Consider the following 16622-nt stretch of genomic DNA (forward strand, 5'->3'; position numbering starts at 1 on the left):
TGGCTGGGCCATGGCAGCTGAGCCTGCGCGTCCGGAGCCTGTGCTCCGCAACGGGAGAGGCCACGGCAGTGAGAGGCCCGCGTACCGAAAAAAAAAAAAAGTAAATCAACTATACTTCAATAAAATTAAAAAAAGAGAGACATAAAAAAACCCACAAATATGATCATTGAGAAAATACTGTAATAGGGGCATGGAGTAAGAGCCGTAGGTGCACTGGAGAGAAATTTACTATTCTGATGAGCAAGTTAAGGGAAGGAAATAGGCAGAGACCTTGAGTATCTCTGCTGATTCCCTGGTCTCCAGCCTCATCTCCTCCAGCATCAGAACATCCCCAGGAGATAGATAAGATGTGTAATATCGTTCTCACGTTATCAAAAAGGAAGATGAATAATAAAAACATTAACATGTTCAAGGTTGCATCGTGAATTTTAGGAATACAACTGTGCCTCTTGATTCCCAGTTTAGTATTCCAATGCCTGCCCACCTATTCTTTATCTCACTTCAGTTGCGATCTCAAATTATATTGGTAAGCTCATACGCCACAATCTGTCTTCTCTGGGGGAATATGGAGAATGACAGCCTGTTCATCATCCATCTTTGCTTTAGAATGAAATGTGACTCTTATGTAACTACAGTAAGATATGTATGCTGTAAAAATGCCTTGCAGTCTGAAAATGCTACAAATAAATTGGCCAATGAAGACTAATGTGCTACTGAAAGGTTACAATTTTCAACTCTTTTAGCATGAGTCAGACTCCGTGCGCCAGTGCTCTCTTGAAATGGCATAGACAGCTCTTCAGCGCTGAGCAGAAACACGATGGAATTCCTCTCGCACTTTGTAAGTGTTGTACCCACTACCACAAATGACACATGGAACTTGGGACCTCTTGTTGGAAGAGTGAACCCAAAAGCCATGTAGCCTATAGCGATATCTTCCTGTTAATTTTGTTCATACACAATTTGTTCATGCTGAAATTTCCCTTTCAGGAGTATTTTACATCAAATGGCCCTGTGATGTACTTTCAATTATATTCCCACGTAGAATGCTGGGAGATTTGTGTACAGGTAGTGTCAGACCTTTATTCTCAATATTTAAAGTAGTTTTAGCAAAAGCTGCCATAGGTACCTATATACGGTATATATTATATATATGGCAGGAAGGAATATATATGTGAATAAAAAATTAATTTTGCAAGTGCTTCATCTACTCTGTACTTATAGATGAAGACTTGGGGCTGAATGCTTATAACCGTTCAACTCCCAGAGAGTTTCAGCTTCTCAGCTGTGGCCATTTTATGGATCTTTGCTCCAAATCCTTGCTTTCTGTTCAGACGTGGAGTGAACATTCAGTTCCCTTCCTCTCTACCCTCATGAAGCACGAAGGTGAAGTTAATTGGAGGAAAGGAACGGGTTTGATGTCTTCTGTCACCTCCCGGGCAGCCACAGAGCCATCGCACCACTGGTAGATTGCATTAAGCCTTCCATTTCTCTTTGGATAGTTAAACCACTTAGAGCTTGTAGAATCCACTTTCTTCTTTTATTTTGTGAGGATGGGGATGATTAATTATGCGTTTTCTTCTCTCTGATTCCTCAGAGGTTACCAACGGCAGTTCTCTGTGATCCTGCACTGTTCTTTGTCTGCTTGAAACTCATTTAGAACACCTAGGTCCTCATTTACAACTTCCCGATCCATCTGTGGCTTCAATTCTCTCTTAACAGTATTAATTTCACCTTTCCCAGCATGACAACAATGCTTTTAGACAGAGCAGACAGAAATAAAACAGAAGCTGAATGAACACGTTTGTTCTTGTGCTTTGTTAGCATTAATTATTTTCCCCTAAAGCATATTTAATACAGTTTATATTATAACCTAAAACAAAGCAAGGAACAAAAAAATTAAAAAATAACAACACTATTACCAACATTGTCTCCCCTCTACCCCCATACCCCAATTTTTAAAAAGTCATTATTAGCTAATTAAAATATTCTCTTCATTTTGGCTCTTAACTGTTTTGGTTTATTAGTTACAGCTCTTAATAAGCCATCCCCAAATTATACATTTTTTTAGTTTTCTCATTCTACTGAAGAATATTATACCGTTTTTATTTTTAAATATTTTCAATGCTTGGGGCTTCCCTGGTGGCACAGTGATTAAGAATCCGCCTGCCAGTGAAGGGGTCACAGGTTTGAGCCCTGGTCCGGGAAGATTCCACATGCCGTGGAGCAACTAAGCGCGTGAGCCACAACTACTGAAGCGCGCGCGCCTAGAGCCCATGCTTTGTAACAAGAGAAGCCACCACAATGAGAAGCTCACACACCACAACAGAGAGTAGCCCCTGCTAGCTGCAGCTAGAGAAATACCTGCGGAGCAACGAAGATGCAATGCAGGCAAAAATAAATCAAATAAATTATTTTTAAAAAAGTATTTTCAAGGCCTGCAACTGACCCATGTTTTAAAAATTTTAAAAATAAATTTATTTGTTTATAAAAAAGAGCGGGGACCACTCTTCGTTGTGGTGCGCGGTCTTCTCATTGTGGTGGCTTCTCTTGTCACGGAGCACCGGCTCTAGGCACGCAGGTTCAGTAGTTGTTTGTGTGCAGGCTCAGTAGTTGTGGCGCATGGGCTTAGTTGCTCTGCAGCATGTGGGATCTTCTCAGACCAGGGATCAAACCCATGTCCCCTGCATTGGCAGGCAGGTTCTTAACCACTTTGCCACCAGGGAAGTCCCTGACCCATTTATTTTGAATGATGATTGGCGAATTGAAATTGCTAAATGATTAGGACTTTATTATTTCAGGTGTGGGCTTTGGAATCTAAAAGACTTTAATCTCCCCTTTTAAATACTTGCATGACCCTTAGCAAGCAGAGCAACATCTTTGAACTTTTGTATCCTCCTCTATAAATGAGCTGTTAGGATTCAATGAAATAACGTGTGAAAGCCCTGCCCAGTGTGCCTGATACATGACAGGAAATCTGTGAAGTGTCACATTCCCCCTCCTTTGAAGGTGTGAAGGGATTGAAGAAATTTTAAAAAATTTTTATTTTATATTGGAATATAGTTGACTTACAATGTTGTGTTTGTTTCAGGTGTACAGCGAAGTGATTAAGTTATACATATACATATATCGATTCTTTTCCTATATAGGTTATTACAGAGTATGGGGTAGAGTTCTCTGTGCTATACAGTAGGTCCTTGTTGTTTATCCATTCAATATATAATAGTTTGCATCTGCTAATCCCAAACTCCCAGTCCATCCTTCTCCAACCCACCCTCCCCCTTGGCAACCACAAGTCTGTTCTCTATGTTTGTGAGTCTGTTTCATAGATAAGTTCCTTTTTGTCATATTTGAGATTCCACATAAGTGATAGCATATGGTATTTCTTTCTTTCTTTCTGACTTACTTCACTTAGTATGATAATCTCTAGGTCTATCCATGTTGCTGCAAATGGCGTTTTTTCATTTTTTAAATGGCTAAGTAATATTCCATTGTATATATGTACCACATCTTCTTTATCCATTCATCTCTTGATGGACATTTAGGTTGCTTTCATGTCTTGGCTATTGTAAATAGTGCTGCAATGAACATTGGGGTGCATGTTTCAAATTATGGTTTTCTCTGGATGTATGCCCAGAAGTGGGGTTGCTGGATTATATGGTAGCTCTATTTTTAGTTTTTTGAGGAACCTTCATACTGTTCTCCATAGTGGCTGCACCAAATTACATTCCCACCAACAGGGTTCCCTTTTCTCCACACCCTCTCCAGCATTTATTGTTTGTAGACTTTTTGATGATGGCCATTCTGACTGGTGTGAGGTGATACCTCATTGTAGTTTTGATCTGCATTTCTCTAATAATTAGCGATGTTGAGCATCTTTTCATGTGATGCAATCAATTTTGATGCATTATGGAAAGCTAATTTTGTTTTACAGATCTTTATCTGTAAAGTTGAGGCAAGAAAAGTAAGGCAAACTCATGAATCAGCATTTTGAATATTTTTTAAAAAGTATCAGGACTTCAAGCTCTCAAGATGTATTTTCCAGTCTTTTCCTAACAGGATTCATTTTTCCAAGTTTATAATTTATGATGACTGATATCAATACTGTATAATTTGTCAGAGAGCCTGTAGTCAACATGCACTCTTTCTCATAAACAATTCATCATACATAATTGCTAGCTCTACACAAACTAACATACTTCACCCTAAGAAGTTTTCTCAGAGGATGTGGAGTAGAGATTGGTTTTGATCTCCTATTATTGTTATAAATCAGGCTTGTGGGAAAATTTCTTATGTATTATATTACTTCCATTATTGAAGAAGAAGTAGCTATGAATTTAACACAAAATGAGACTTCTTTTGAAATAGAGAACTGATTGAAAAAACTAAATTTAAAAAATTTGTATCAATATTTTTAGTTCTTTTAAAAAATTGTTTGCTGATTAAAAACCCAATTCAAACCAGGCTAAGTAAAAAGAAAAATTTATTGGAAGGGTACTGGGGTACTCACGGGAAAAGCAAGCCATGTGGATGGTAGAGATGCTGTTAAATCTTAGGAAGTAAAAGCTGGAAACGGACTGAAACACAATCAAGACTTGACTTCTGTCCTCCATCTCTGATTCTCTTTGAGTCTCATCCTTTTCTCTTGCCATAGGCTTGCTTTCTCCACACGGCATAAACCATGAGCTGGTGGCTTCTGCATTTATAGCTTACTGCTCCATCCAGCAGAGAAAGAATAACACTACTCTCATCACCTTGAAGACCAACAATCCTAGGGAAGGTGGTCCTTGGTGCAGCTTAGGTCAGTGACTACTCCTGGATCAATCTAGAGAGGGATGGAGTCTGGTGAACACATGACAGGTCCTATAAAATCATTTAGGTAGTATGGGAGGCAGGTTGGTAGTTACTAGGTAGAAAAAAGCAATAGGTGTCTTTACGACTGGGCTCTGCTCTTTCTCCAAAGCCATCTCCCATGGCCTTGTTATACTTTCAGCACTGTGCATACTGCACCAATGTTTTTCTTTTTAAAAAAAAAAATTTATTTATTTATGGCTGTGTTGGGTCTTCGTTGCCACACACAGGCTTTCTCTAGTTGTGGCGGGTGGGCTTCTCATTGGGGTGGCTTCTCTTGTTGCGGAGCACGGGCTCTAGGCGGGCAGGCTTCAGTAGTTGTGGCTCTTGGGCTCTAGAGCACAGGCTCAGTAGTTGTGGCGCACGGGCTTGGTTGCTCTGCTACATGTGGGATCTTCGTGGACCAGGGATTGAACCTGTCTCCCCTGCATTGGCAGGCGGATTCTTAACCACTGCGCCACCAGGGAAATCCCACCAGTGCTTTTCATTCATGGGATTTTGCTCATATTGATCTTTCCACCTGAAAGACTATTCTTCTTCCCTTCTCTTAGTGACTCCTACTTCCCCTTTTATTTACCACTTAAATACACTGACCACAAGAAAACCTTCCCTGACCCTCAAGTTCAAGTTCCAACCTAACCTGTTCTAGGGGATCCAGTTATAGTCTGAATTTCTCACAGCAAGGCAAATACCATATTATATTTTCTCCAACCCTGAGTAGGCTATAAAATCATAAGCGTGGAGAACTCATTTATCATGTTTATAGCTATATCTTTAGCCCTTGGCCCAATATCTGGCACGAATAAATGTTCAGTAAACAACTGTTGAGTACATGAAGGCTTGAACACAGGAACAGGGAAGGAGCACAGTTTAAGAGCTGTGGTAGCCTAGAGAAGGCAGCAGTCATGGTAAACTACCTAGAGAGCTTGAGGGTTTCTTGGATAATCCTTTTAGCCAACTTAGAACACTGTACATCTGGCACTGTGCCTAAAACTTAACACACATTATTTTACTTAATCTGTACGGGTTGGTTTTAGAATTCCCATTTTACATTTGAGGGAGCTTAAATAACATGCCAGTGGTTCCACGTAAAGCACACATGGTAGCTGTGGGTTTAAAACTCAATATTAGACTCCAGTTCCTATGTTCTTAACCATTAGTTTGCCTTGATTCCTTTGTTGGCAGTTCCCAGGTGAGAGAATGCACTCCTAGATCTTCTAGCCCTTGAAGTCTATATGACACTCATTTTTCAAGAAGGAAGGAAATCTTCGCAATACCTTTAATACATTGGCCTGTAGGTTCTTTGGTAATTGAACAGATTGTTAAAATCTTATTCTTCCTGGTAGTGAATGAAAACGTGAAAAATAAAAATTAGCAATCATAGTTTAACCACAAGGGAGAGAAAGAAAAGTTGTTAACTGCTTAGTCGTTTGCTGAAGTTTGCTGAGTTTCAGTAGGTATTAATTATGTAGAATAAAAATACCTGCTAAATTTGATAATTATTTTCATTCTCTGGTTTTATTATGGGCATAAGTAAAACTTTCCAGAATCTCATGAATTATCAGTACTGAATGAGTCTTAATTTAAAAACAATGCCGTAATTACCTAACTTTTAAAATTTGCTCTATTTTCCAAGTTCATGTTTACATATAACAAGCTTGCAGGTGACTCCTAAGTATCAGAATTTCTTCCAGTTCTATCCTTGGTTCATCCTGATGGCAAATTTGTCTTGGGTAGCTTCCTCTGAAGGCAAGTTTCTTCTGTTTCCCTCTGTTCTGTCTTTATGACAGAATTCAAAACACATGTGTGACAAGTGAAACTGCAGCCCATCATTCAGATGGCCTTTTCATTTTGGTGCTGGGTAAATTCAACTCTAGAATAAAATAGACTGATGGGCCTGTCATTTAGAGTGACATGCCATTATATAACTATGAAGGATAAAGGTAGGCATGTGAATCGACTTCCCTCTATGCATTAATGTTTTTAACTGTGATCATTTCCTGATCTTGTAATTATAAACCACCAAGTTGGATTTTGAGTGTAATTTACTAGAGCTATAGTTCTTGATGAAACTGCGACAGCACATCAGCCTCTTTGATGAATCAGAGTGTGCATTCATGTCAACGATCAAGCATATGAAGAAGTTACATTTATATATGTCTTTGTTTTTGTCCTGTCTCCCCTATAAGTTAATAAACTTCAAGAGGAAAAGATACATCCGTTCCTTTTCTTTTACACTCTATCTCACAGTGTCCCCCGCCGGGCAGTGCTTTAGCACCCAAAGGGCACTTGATAACAGTGAGTAATCGACACTTCTCTCTTCTGGGTGTAGCTGTCTTTGGAGAAGTAATGTGGGAGTTTCAGTGTTGTGTTCTAAGTGTGATGCTAATCCAGAAGCTTCCATATGACTTGGCAGTAATTCATTTCTCTTTTTTTCTTCACCTGCCAGAACCAGTTCATTAGCAAGTCTGGTTAACTCTGCCTTTAACGAAGATCCAAAATCTTTGCACTTTTCTCCTTCTCTACTGTTATTAACCCAGAGCAACTCGTCTTTTTAGGTTTATGTAGTAGCCTTTTTTTTCTGGGCCGCACCCAGACGCTTGCAGGATCTTAGTTCCCCGACCAGGGATTGAATCCGGGCCTTCGGCAGTGAAAGCACGGAGTCCTAACCACTGGACCGCCAGGGAAGTCCCTGTATTAGCCTTTCTGTCTGCGTTCCACGCTTTCTACTATTGCCCCCATCCTCCACTCTCCAACGTCCCCTCACCCTTTCGGTTTTCACACAGCAGGAAGAGAATGTCAATCAGATCCTATAAGCTCACTGAGCATCAAATACTTGACGTTTATTCTACCCTGGAGCCTTTGCACTTAATCCTTCTACCTGGAAAATTTGAAAATTCTCCCCTTCTATGGCTGGTTCATACTGTCAGTTGCATCAAGCTCAAAAGTCTTTTCTTAGGTTCTGAAATCCTTTGTTTCTCTTGAAACTCTTCTCCTGTCTTTGCCTATTCATAAATATATACGGCATTCATTAAACAGTCTTATATCAGACAGAATAGTGAATTTACAGAGGAACTTACCTTTCAGTACTTTAGAACTCAGAAGCAACTTTAAAGATTTTTTTTTCGAGTTGTAAAATTAGTCCGTACTTATTAAGGAAATTTGAAAAAAATAGAAAAGTAAAGGAAGATAACTAACTCCACCTTCCAGAGGTAACTGTTATTAATATTCTGCTAGTTTCTCTCTCCTTTTGTGTACAGTCATATTTATCATGCACTATTCTTTCTCTTTAGGATGCTTATCTTGTGATACTCTTCCCTGATAATCTAGACAGTATTTATCTCAGTATATCTCATTAGAGCTTTGTTTTAAACCCAACCATTTCCAACTGTATATTAATGTCAACTTAACACCACATTCTAGACATGTTCTTTCCCATCTGCTCTCCATATCATGCACAGTCCTATCCTGTGACTTTTGCTTAGGCTGGGACCCTCCCTGTAAATCTTTATCCTCTTTTCCATCAACCTAAATCATGGATTCATTCTATTTTTTTTGAACAGTTATTTTATTCAAGTATAGTTGACTTATAGTGTTGCGTTAATTCTGCTGTACAGCAAAATTATTCAGTTATAAATATGTATAAATTCTTTTTCATATGTTTTCCCATTATGGTTTATCACAGGATATTGAATATAGTTTGCTGTGCTATACAGTAGGACCTTGTTGTTTATCCGTTCAATATATAATAGTTTGCACCTGCTAATCCCAGGCTTCCAGTCCATCCCTCCCCAACCCACCTGTCACCCTTGGCAGTCACAAGTTTGTTCTCTATGTCTGTGAGTCTGTTTCATAGATAAGTTCATTTGTGTCATATTTTAGATTCCACATAAGTGATATCATATGGTATTTGTCTTTCTCTTTCTGACTTACTTCACTTAGTATGATAATCTCTAGGTCCATCCATGTTGCTGCAAGTGGTGTGATTTCATTCTTTTTTATGGCTGAGTAATATTCCATTGTATACATATACACCACCTGTTCTTTATCCATTCATTTGTCAGTGGACATTTAGGTTGTTTCCATGTCTTGGCTATTGTGAATAGTGCTGCTATGAACAAAGGGGTGCATGGATTTATTTATACAAATATCTATTGAGGACCTACAGTGTGCCAGTCACTGTTCTTTGGGCTGGGAATATAGCAGTGAATATAACAAAGTCCCTACTCTGATGAATTATATTCTATGAAAAAACTAATAAAATCTAGATAGTGAGAAAGCTGGGTGAATGGCTAAGAGTCATGGCAGTGAGTGAGGAGTTATTTTAAATAGTGTTGTTGGGGAGTTTTAAGAAAAGACCTGAAGGAGGTCAATGAGTGAGCTATGGAGATGTCTGGAGGAATCTCTCTGGCAGAAGGAACAGCAAGTTCAAAGATCATGAGCCTGGAGTGCACTTGAAGGGTCAAAGGAATGACAGCCCAGCATGGTGTGATCTCGTCCAGTGTAAGGAATAGGAGACAGATCAGTGAGATCAGGTGGCATCGTGGTAAGGACTTAGGATAGCCCACTATTCTGAGTGAGATGAGACACCAGTGGGGGGTTCTGATCAGAAGAGTTCCAAGGTCCCATGGATATTTAATGAGTTCCCCTGGTTGCTGTGTGGAGAAGGGGCTGGAAGGAACCAGGAGTGGGAACAGGTGGCTGGTCAGGAAATTATAGAAGAAATTCTGGCAGGAGATTACAGTGTTAGTGAGGAGTGGTCAGATTATAGATATGTTATGAATAGAAAACCAACAAGACCTGCTTTTGGAAGTGGGGACGGAGAGAAGGAGAGGAGTCAAGGTTGATTGTAGGGTTTTTGGCCTGAGCAAATTGGAGAATGTATTTACCAAAATGGGGGAGATTGATTAGGGTCAGGGTGGCAGTGGTGGGGTGCATTGAAAATTCAATTTTGAATGAACCCCACATAGAAATGACATGTATGGAGCTGGATATATGAGTCTGGATTTCTGGAGAGAATTAAGGCCTGGAAATACGAATGTGGAATTGCTGTGCTATATAGATGGTATTTGAAGTCATGGAGCTGAATCCAGCCTCTGTACCCCGACACCAAATTAAATCTTGAAGACAGAGTTTTGGGTGAAGTAGAAAAGAATAGCTTTATTGCTTTGCCAGGCAAAGGGGGCCACAGCAGGCTAATGCCCTGAAAAACTGTGTGTCCTGACCTGGAGGGGCTAGTGAGGAGTTTTATAGCAATGGTTCAAAGAGGAGGGCGTGATCAGCTTGTGGACGTTCTTCTCATTGGTTGGTGGTGAGGTAATTGGGAGTCAGTGTCATCCTCAAACTTCTGGTTCCAGCCAGTCTGGGGTCTGCGTGCTTGTGGGCAGTAGACCGTTAACTTCTCCCACCTGGGAGAAGTATCTGCAAACCAGCTCAAAGATAATATTATGTGTATCCCTTAAGGGGGAAGCAGGACCCTGCCCCAAGGCTGCGCTTTTGTTTCTGGACTTTTCCTCCCTTGTCCCAGCATTCCCCCCTTTACCTGATTAGCAGCTGTTTGAACCCGCCCTTTGGAACTCAGGGAAGGTCATAGAGGCTAAATGAAGCATACTTCCAAGAAGTGGGGGACACAGAAAGGCTTCTGTGCTCAGGAACCCCACAGGGTGCTGTTCAGTATCAGTCATAGGACTGGATGAGGTTACCAAGGAGTGGTTGTAGAGAGACGAGAGAAGAGAAAAGAAGGAACTAGAAGGGGATGGGAGGGGAGAGAAGAGGTTCATGGGCTTAAAATCCTTAAAAACTCAGGGTAAGTCTCACTTCGTTTTCAGAACTTCCCTCATTATCTCAGCTATATTTATCTTTCTGTTTCTTGGTCTTTCTACACCACTGGAAACTATATGATGGAATTTAATATTCAGTTACACCCTGTAGTGTTTTGTCTATTACAGGAATATTCATTGGAATACAGGAATATTCACTGCATGCCAGGTGCAGCGCTAGGCAAGACAATGGTGAACCAGATAGACAGGAAGCTTCCTACGGGGAGTTTTCATCCTGGTGAAGTAACTGTGTAGTGATATAGTATATAGTCTATACCTAGAGTATGCCTCTTTGCACAGAGCATATAGTGATATAATATTATTGACTACTAAATATTGGGTCCATATCCTCTCCTTCCTCTTTCTTGATATTTCCTCAGTGGTGTTAACTCTGAAGAATGGGAAAGAGTTAAACATTGATACATACATCATTCCTTTGATTGATCAAAGAAGTATTTTCAAAGTATATAAATAAGCATGTTTTGAAATTTGATCTGAACATTGTATATTTAATCAGAGCCTAGCATGTGTTTTGTTGTAATGACAAGAAGCATCTGTTAAAAATGATTCTCCAGAATGCCATTCCAGCTTGGCTGATTCTTAATGGTTTTCCAGCATATTTCTCTGTTGAAAGAGCACTGCCCTTCACTATGGGAAGAGCCTACCTGCTTATGCCACGCGCTCCCCCAAAGCAGCATGTCCTTGCTTTCTTGTCTCGGCTCTCCCTCTCTGTTCTACTGCCCAGTAGCTGTGCTCTCAGGCCCACCTTCCCTCTCCCCATTCCCAGTCCACGTTTTGGCTCTCCACCTCAGGTGAGTAGCCAGGCAGAGGGGTCAAAGCCGGCTACAGAGGAGAGGGTAATAAAAGACTATCCCAAGCCTAGTGAATCCTAATTTCTGAGAGTGAGGCCTAGGAATCTGAATTTAACAAGGCACTCCAGGGGATTCTGATGCAAATTAATGTTTGAGAACCATAGATGAGTTTGGCAAGATGGTTATAGTACCGCATGGCCCAGGCTGGCCAAGGACTATAAGTTTGAAGAGTGTATTAGGTGAGCTTCACACAGATTAGATTGGCTTCTTGGGCTGGTCAGCTGAGTTTTTTGCAGCCCCTTTCAGTTTTGCACCCCAGGGGAGTCCCTCACTTGCTTCACCCTAGTCCTGGCCCTACTTGGAATCTGTGTACTTCCACAGAAGGCAGGATCAAACACTGCTTAAGAGCAGGGAACCACTGGCACTGCCACTTAGCTGTATAATCTTAGGCAAGTTATTTACATACTCTGTACCCCAGTTTTTTCCTTTGGAAAACAGGAGTAATAATCACACCAACTTTACAAAATGTGCTGTGAGGGATAAATGGAATAATCTACCTGAAGAGCTTAGTACAGTGCCCATCAGAGAACGGGGCACAGGCACCACTGCTTATCCTATGGACCACTTCTGTTTTCCTCTATGGGAAGGCTTGGCCTGACTTTCACGGGACAAATTCACAAGTTTCCAGAACACAACCCATTCATAACTTGGGGATGTCTAACCTAAAAGGTTTCTGGCTTTGCCATTGTTTGGAGGAGTTAATCAGAGGCCACAGTTATTCTCATGCTAATTAAAAGGCTAAAGCCCCAGGCAGCAAACCAACCCCAGCTGCTTCTGGATGCTTTTACATCAGCCAGCATCTTTCTTTAGAGGTGCCCTAAAAAACTCGATTGATACTATCAACTTAATAAACAACCTTCACAAAGTCTCTCTGAGGAAGATGTATGATTAAAATGGGATTGTTTAAAACAAAGCCTCTTTTCAAATAGGGGAAAATGTAAAAACTTCAAAAAATATACTAAAGAAGGAAAGCCAAATCAAAGAAAATTTGAGAGTATAGGCTCAGTGAGAGAAAAACAGTTTCAACCGAGTTTCTCTATTGTCACAGGTAGAAAGATCAGTGGGAAATTGCAGATAATTTTAGAGGCACATGGTTGGGGGGGGATTGTGAGTTTCCTATTTCTTTTTGTTGGCATCTATAGTGGTCCTTTATTTTATATTCCCACAGGCCATCCCTGTATGGCAGATATCTGTATCTGCCTCACTTAACTGGGGACCATTTACCCAAACTTTCCCTGTCTCACAGCTCGCTAGAGAGCGTCCTGAATATACTCAGTACAAATCCCACTCCAGGATCTTACCTTAGGGGAATCCTCACTGAATTCTGCCTTCATGCCTTTGACTTCATGGCCTCCCGTCCCAGCCTATCTTCTGTAACACCTTTTTTTTTTTGTGTGTGTGTGTGTGGGGGGTTTGTTTGTTTTTTTGAAGATTTTTTTAAACATCTCTATTGCAGTATAATTGCTTTACAATGGTGTGTTAGTTTCTGCTTTACAACAAAGTGAATCAGTTATACATATGTTCCCCTATCTCTTCCCTCTTGCATCTGGAGTGAATGCCAATGTACATTGTTATTTTTCTCTCTATTGAAGCCCCTTCAGAGCAGGAAGAGGGCCTCAGGCTTCTTTGTATTCCCAGCAGGCTGGGTCCTTTATGCTCAATAAACATTTGTTGATGGTGATGATAATAATGTTGACTAAAAATTGGATTGATTCTCAAGGCTCTTCTTGTGATTAAATTCTGAATTAATTTCAGGTCTATTACAGCAATGAATAAAACCCAAATTGCTGCCTACTTGGGAGAGCAGGGCTGTGATGAGAAAGAGTAACTCCCAAAGAAGTTCTAGGTCAGTTCCTCCCTTTTCTCTGATGCTAGTTTGCACCAGGATTCCCCCCCCCCCCCCCCCCCCCCCCCCCCCCCCCCCGATGTGCAGGCCTCTCACTGCTGTGGCCTCTCCCATTAAGGAGCACAGGCTCCAGACGCGCAGGCCACGCAGCCGTGGGCCACGGCTCACGGGTCCAGCCGCTCCGCGGCATGTGGGATCTTCTTGGACCGGGGTACAAACCCGCGTCCCCTGCATCGGCAGGCGGACTCCCAACCACTGCGCCACCAGGGAAGCCCTGCGCCAGGATTTTGAGAAAAAGTATGGGCAGGACCTGGAACCTGCCACAAGAAGGTTTTTACTATTTACTACCATGTGCTTCCAGCAGATGATTAAACACTAGATGTATTTTTAAAGTTATCCCAAGAATTCCAGATTCCTTTCTTTCCCTCAGCTGCAGCAGGACAGCAGGTTTAATTTGCGGCTTTCCCCCATTGCTCCCTGATTCACAAGGATACATTTAAGAAGGAAGCTGGCAGGGAGTGATTTGTACAAGTCATCAAAGGCATGTTATTAAAAGTTAATGTATTTCCCTAGCCAGGTTGGGGACTAATGTAGCAATAAATTGAATGAAGGTGGCACAGACAGTTTACACAATGAGAAACAGCTAATATGGAACTAGAGAACCTTTTGTTTTACTAGGGGGGAAGGGCAGGAGGTGAGCAGTGTTCAACGTTTGTTTACAAAGCATTCACATTAGCAGGAGAATCCAAGAGATGAGGGAACATTGCCTTTGTAGTCAGGCTATCCCAAATTCAGTCTCCCCTGCTGGGTTTGGGGCCGGTGTGGTCATGTTATAGCTGACATTCCCAGGCACCTTCGGAAGTTTGTGATGCAGGGAGAGAAAGTCCCTGGTTCCCTTTGCATCAGGGTGAAGAGTGCAGGCTTCCAGCCAGGGTTTGAATCTCGATCCTTTCACTGACTCTGGTAAGCTGTTCAACCACTAGGTCTCACTTTCCTCCTTTTGGGGCAGTGAAGAGTACCCCATTCGAGCTGTCAGGACGAAATAAACTCAGAGTGTAACAAGCAAGGAGGGCTCCCGTGCCCGTTGCGCAGAAAGCCCAGTTCTGACAGCAGGTGTTTGCAGCAAAGTAAGGGTTTATTTGCAGGCACCGAGCAAGGGTGCGAGAGACAAGTCTCAGGTCCACTCCAACTTGGTCTTTGAGTTTGGGGTTTTTAAAAGAGGAAGAACAAAGAAGCTGGGGTTAATCATCATCGCGTGACATTTCTGCGACATTTCTTAATTATAGTTTTGGGAGTCGGGAGGTCTCTGGTTTAGGATTCTCTGGCCAGGTGGTCCACGGCTCTCTTGAACTTCCCATAGAGGAAAACAAAAGTGGTCCACAGGACAAGCAGTGTGACGGCCAGTGGTGCCTGTGCCCTGTTCTCTGATGGGGTCTGTTGAACTCATCTTGCCGGGAACGAACTCATATGAGTTTGTTCGTTAATGATGATATCTGTAATAGCAGTTTTAGTGCTTTAACGATGTTATCGACAACAGCAGTTTCGGTCATCTGACTCTGATTAGTGTTCATTTAGCACAGGTTTGGGGACAAGAAGGAATTAAGTTTGGGATAGAGAGGTTAATCATAAACTCAGTAAGGGAACTCACTTTTAAAGGGCTTGGTTTCAATAGCTGAAGAATGCATAAGAGTGCCAAATTCATAGTATTTTCACCGTAAATGGTAGCTCTTTTTGCTATTACTACTGAGGAATTTTAATCAGCTCCACTCCTTTTGAATTGGCAAAAACTGATTCAAGATTCTTTCTGTATTTTCTCCTTCCTTCTCATCTTTCTGTTTCTCTCTCTTCCACTTCATTTCCTCTTTAAGCCTTTATAATTCTACTAGGCTTCCTAGAGAAATAGGACATGTTTCTGTTTTGTTGTTGTTATTGTTGAGTGTAATAATAAGTGAGGATAATGTCGCAGGGTATAACAGGATGGGCTAAAGTTCCATTTCAAGAACGGTGGGCAGTGCTCGCTTCCGCAGCACATATACTGAAATTGGAATGATACAGAGAAGATTAGCGTGGCCCCTGTGCAAGGATGACACACACATTCATGAAGTGTTCCATATTTTTAAATTATTGCCCAGGCATAAAAAGAAACAAAATTGAGTTATTTGTCATGAGGTGGATGGACCTGGAGTCTGTCATACAGAGTGAAGTAAGTCAGAAAGAGAAAAATACTGTATGCTAACACATATATATGGAATCTAAAAAAAAAAAAAAAAAAAAAGGTCATGAAGAACCTAGGAGCAGGACGGGAATAAAGACGCAGACCTCCTAGAGAATGGACTTGAGGACACGGGGAGGGGTAAGGGTAAGCTGGGACGAAGTGAGAGAGTGGCATGGACATATATACACTACCAGATGTAAACTAGATAGCTAGTGGGAAGCAGCCACATAGCACAGGGAGAGCAGCTTGGTGCTTTGTGACCAAGTAGAGGGGTGGGATAGGGAGGGTGGGAAGGAGACACAAGAGGGAGGAGATATGGGGATATATGTGTATGTATAGCTGATTCACTTTGTTATACAGCACATACCAACACAGCAATTATACTCCAATAAAGATGTTAAAAAAAAAAAAAAAAGAGAGACGTAGGGCAGCTGTTACATGACAAGAAAGGAAATGGACTTCCCCTTTCTGGACCTTGCAGTACCCCCTGTGAAATGAAAGACTGAGCTAGGTACCATGCGTGAACAGAGAAGAGCATCACCCAGAAATACAGCGTTAAGTCACACCCCACTGCAGTTGCCCACCAATAGTGCACCCTGGGAGAAATGCAGGATGAGGTGCTTTGTGCTTTGGATATAGGGGCCCCTAGATAGTTAGATGCCTATTTCAGGAAGAATTTCAATGAACTCAGATTCTTGCATCTTCCCATATATAAGAGCACTGAAATCATTAACTTGAGATATCTTAGTGATTAGCAGTAATCTTCTACCAAGATGTAATCTTGACTGCATGTATTTCCTAGCCCCCAAAATCATATATATATGGGCCCCTCCCCTACCTCTTCAGAGCAGTTCCTCAGCAGTAACTGAGCAGCTGTTTCTTGGCCTATAGTGCTCAAGAAGACCCTGAACAAAACTTAAATGCACAACTCTTATGCTGTGTGTTTTTCTTTAAGTTAACACATGTAACAAGGCTTCAAGTGTGTCGGTATTTTCCCCTGGCTAGGAATGGGTCACATGTGG

The 16622-nt window shown here is 41.4% G+C and overlaps 1 non-coding gene across 1 annotated transcript; it reads left to right on the forward strand.

The window, feature by feature from the left end:
• The first annotated feature begins 15396 nt into the window (after nucleotides 1-15396).
• Nucleotides 15397-15503, forward strand: LOC131751760 (U6 spliceosomal RNA). Its single transcript, XR_009334317.1, has one exon. It is a non-coding gene; the product is annotated as a U6 spliceosomal RNA (small nuclear RNA).
• Nucleotides 15504-16622: the final 1119 nt, after the last annotated feature.

Source organism: Kogia breviceps, chromosome 2 (genome assembly GCF_026419965.1).
Source record: "Kogia breviceps isolate mKogBre1 chromosome 2, mKogBre1 haplotype 1, whole genome shotgun sequence".
NCBI lineage: Eukaryota > Metazoa > Chordata > Mammalia > Artiodactyla > Physeteridae > Kogia > Kogia breviceps.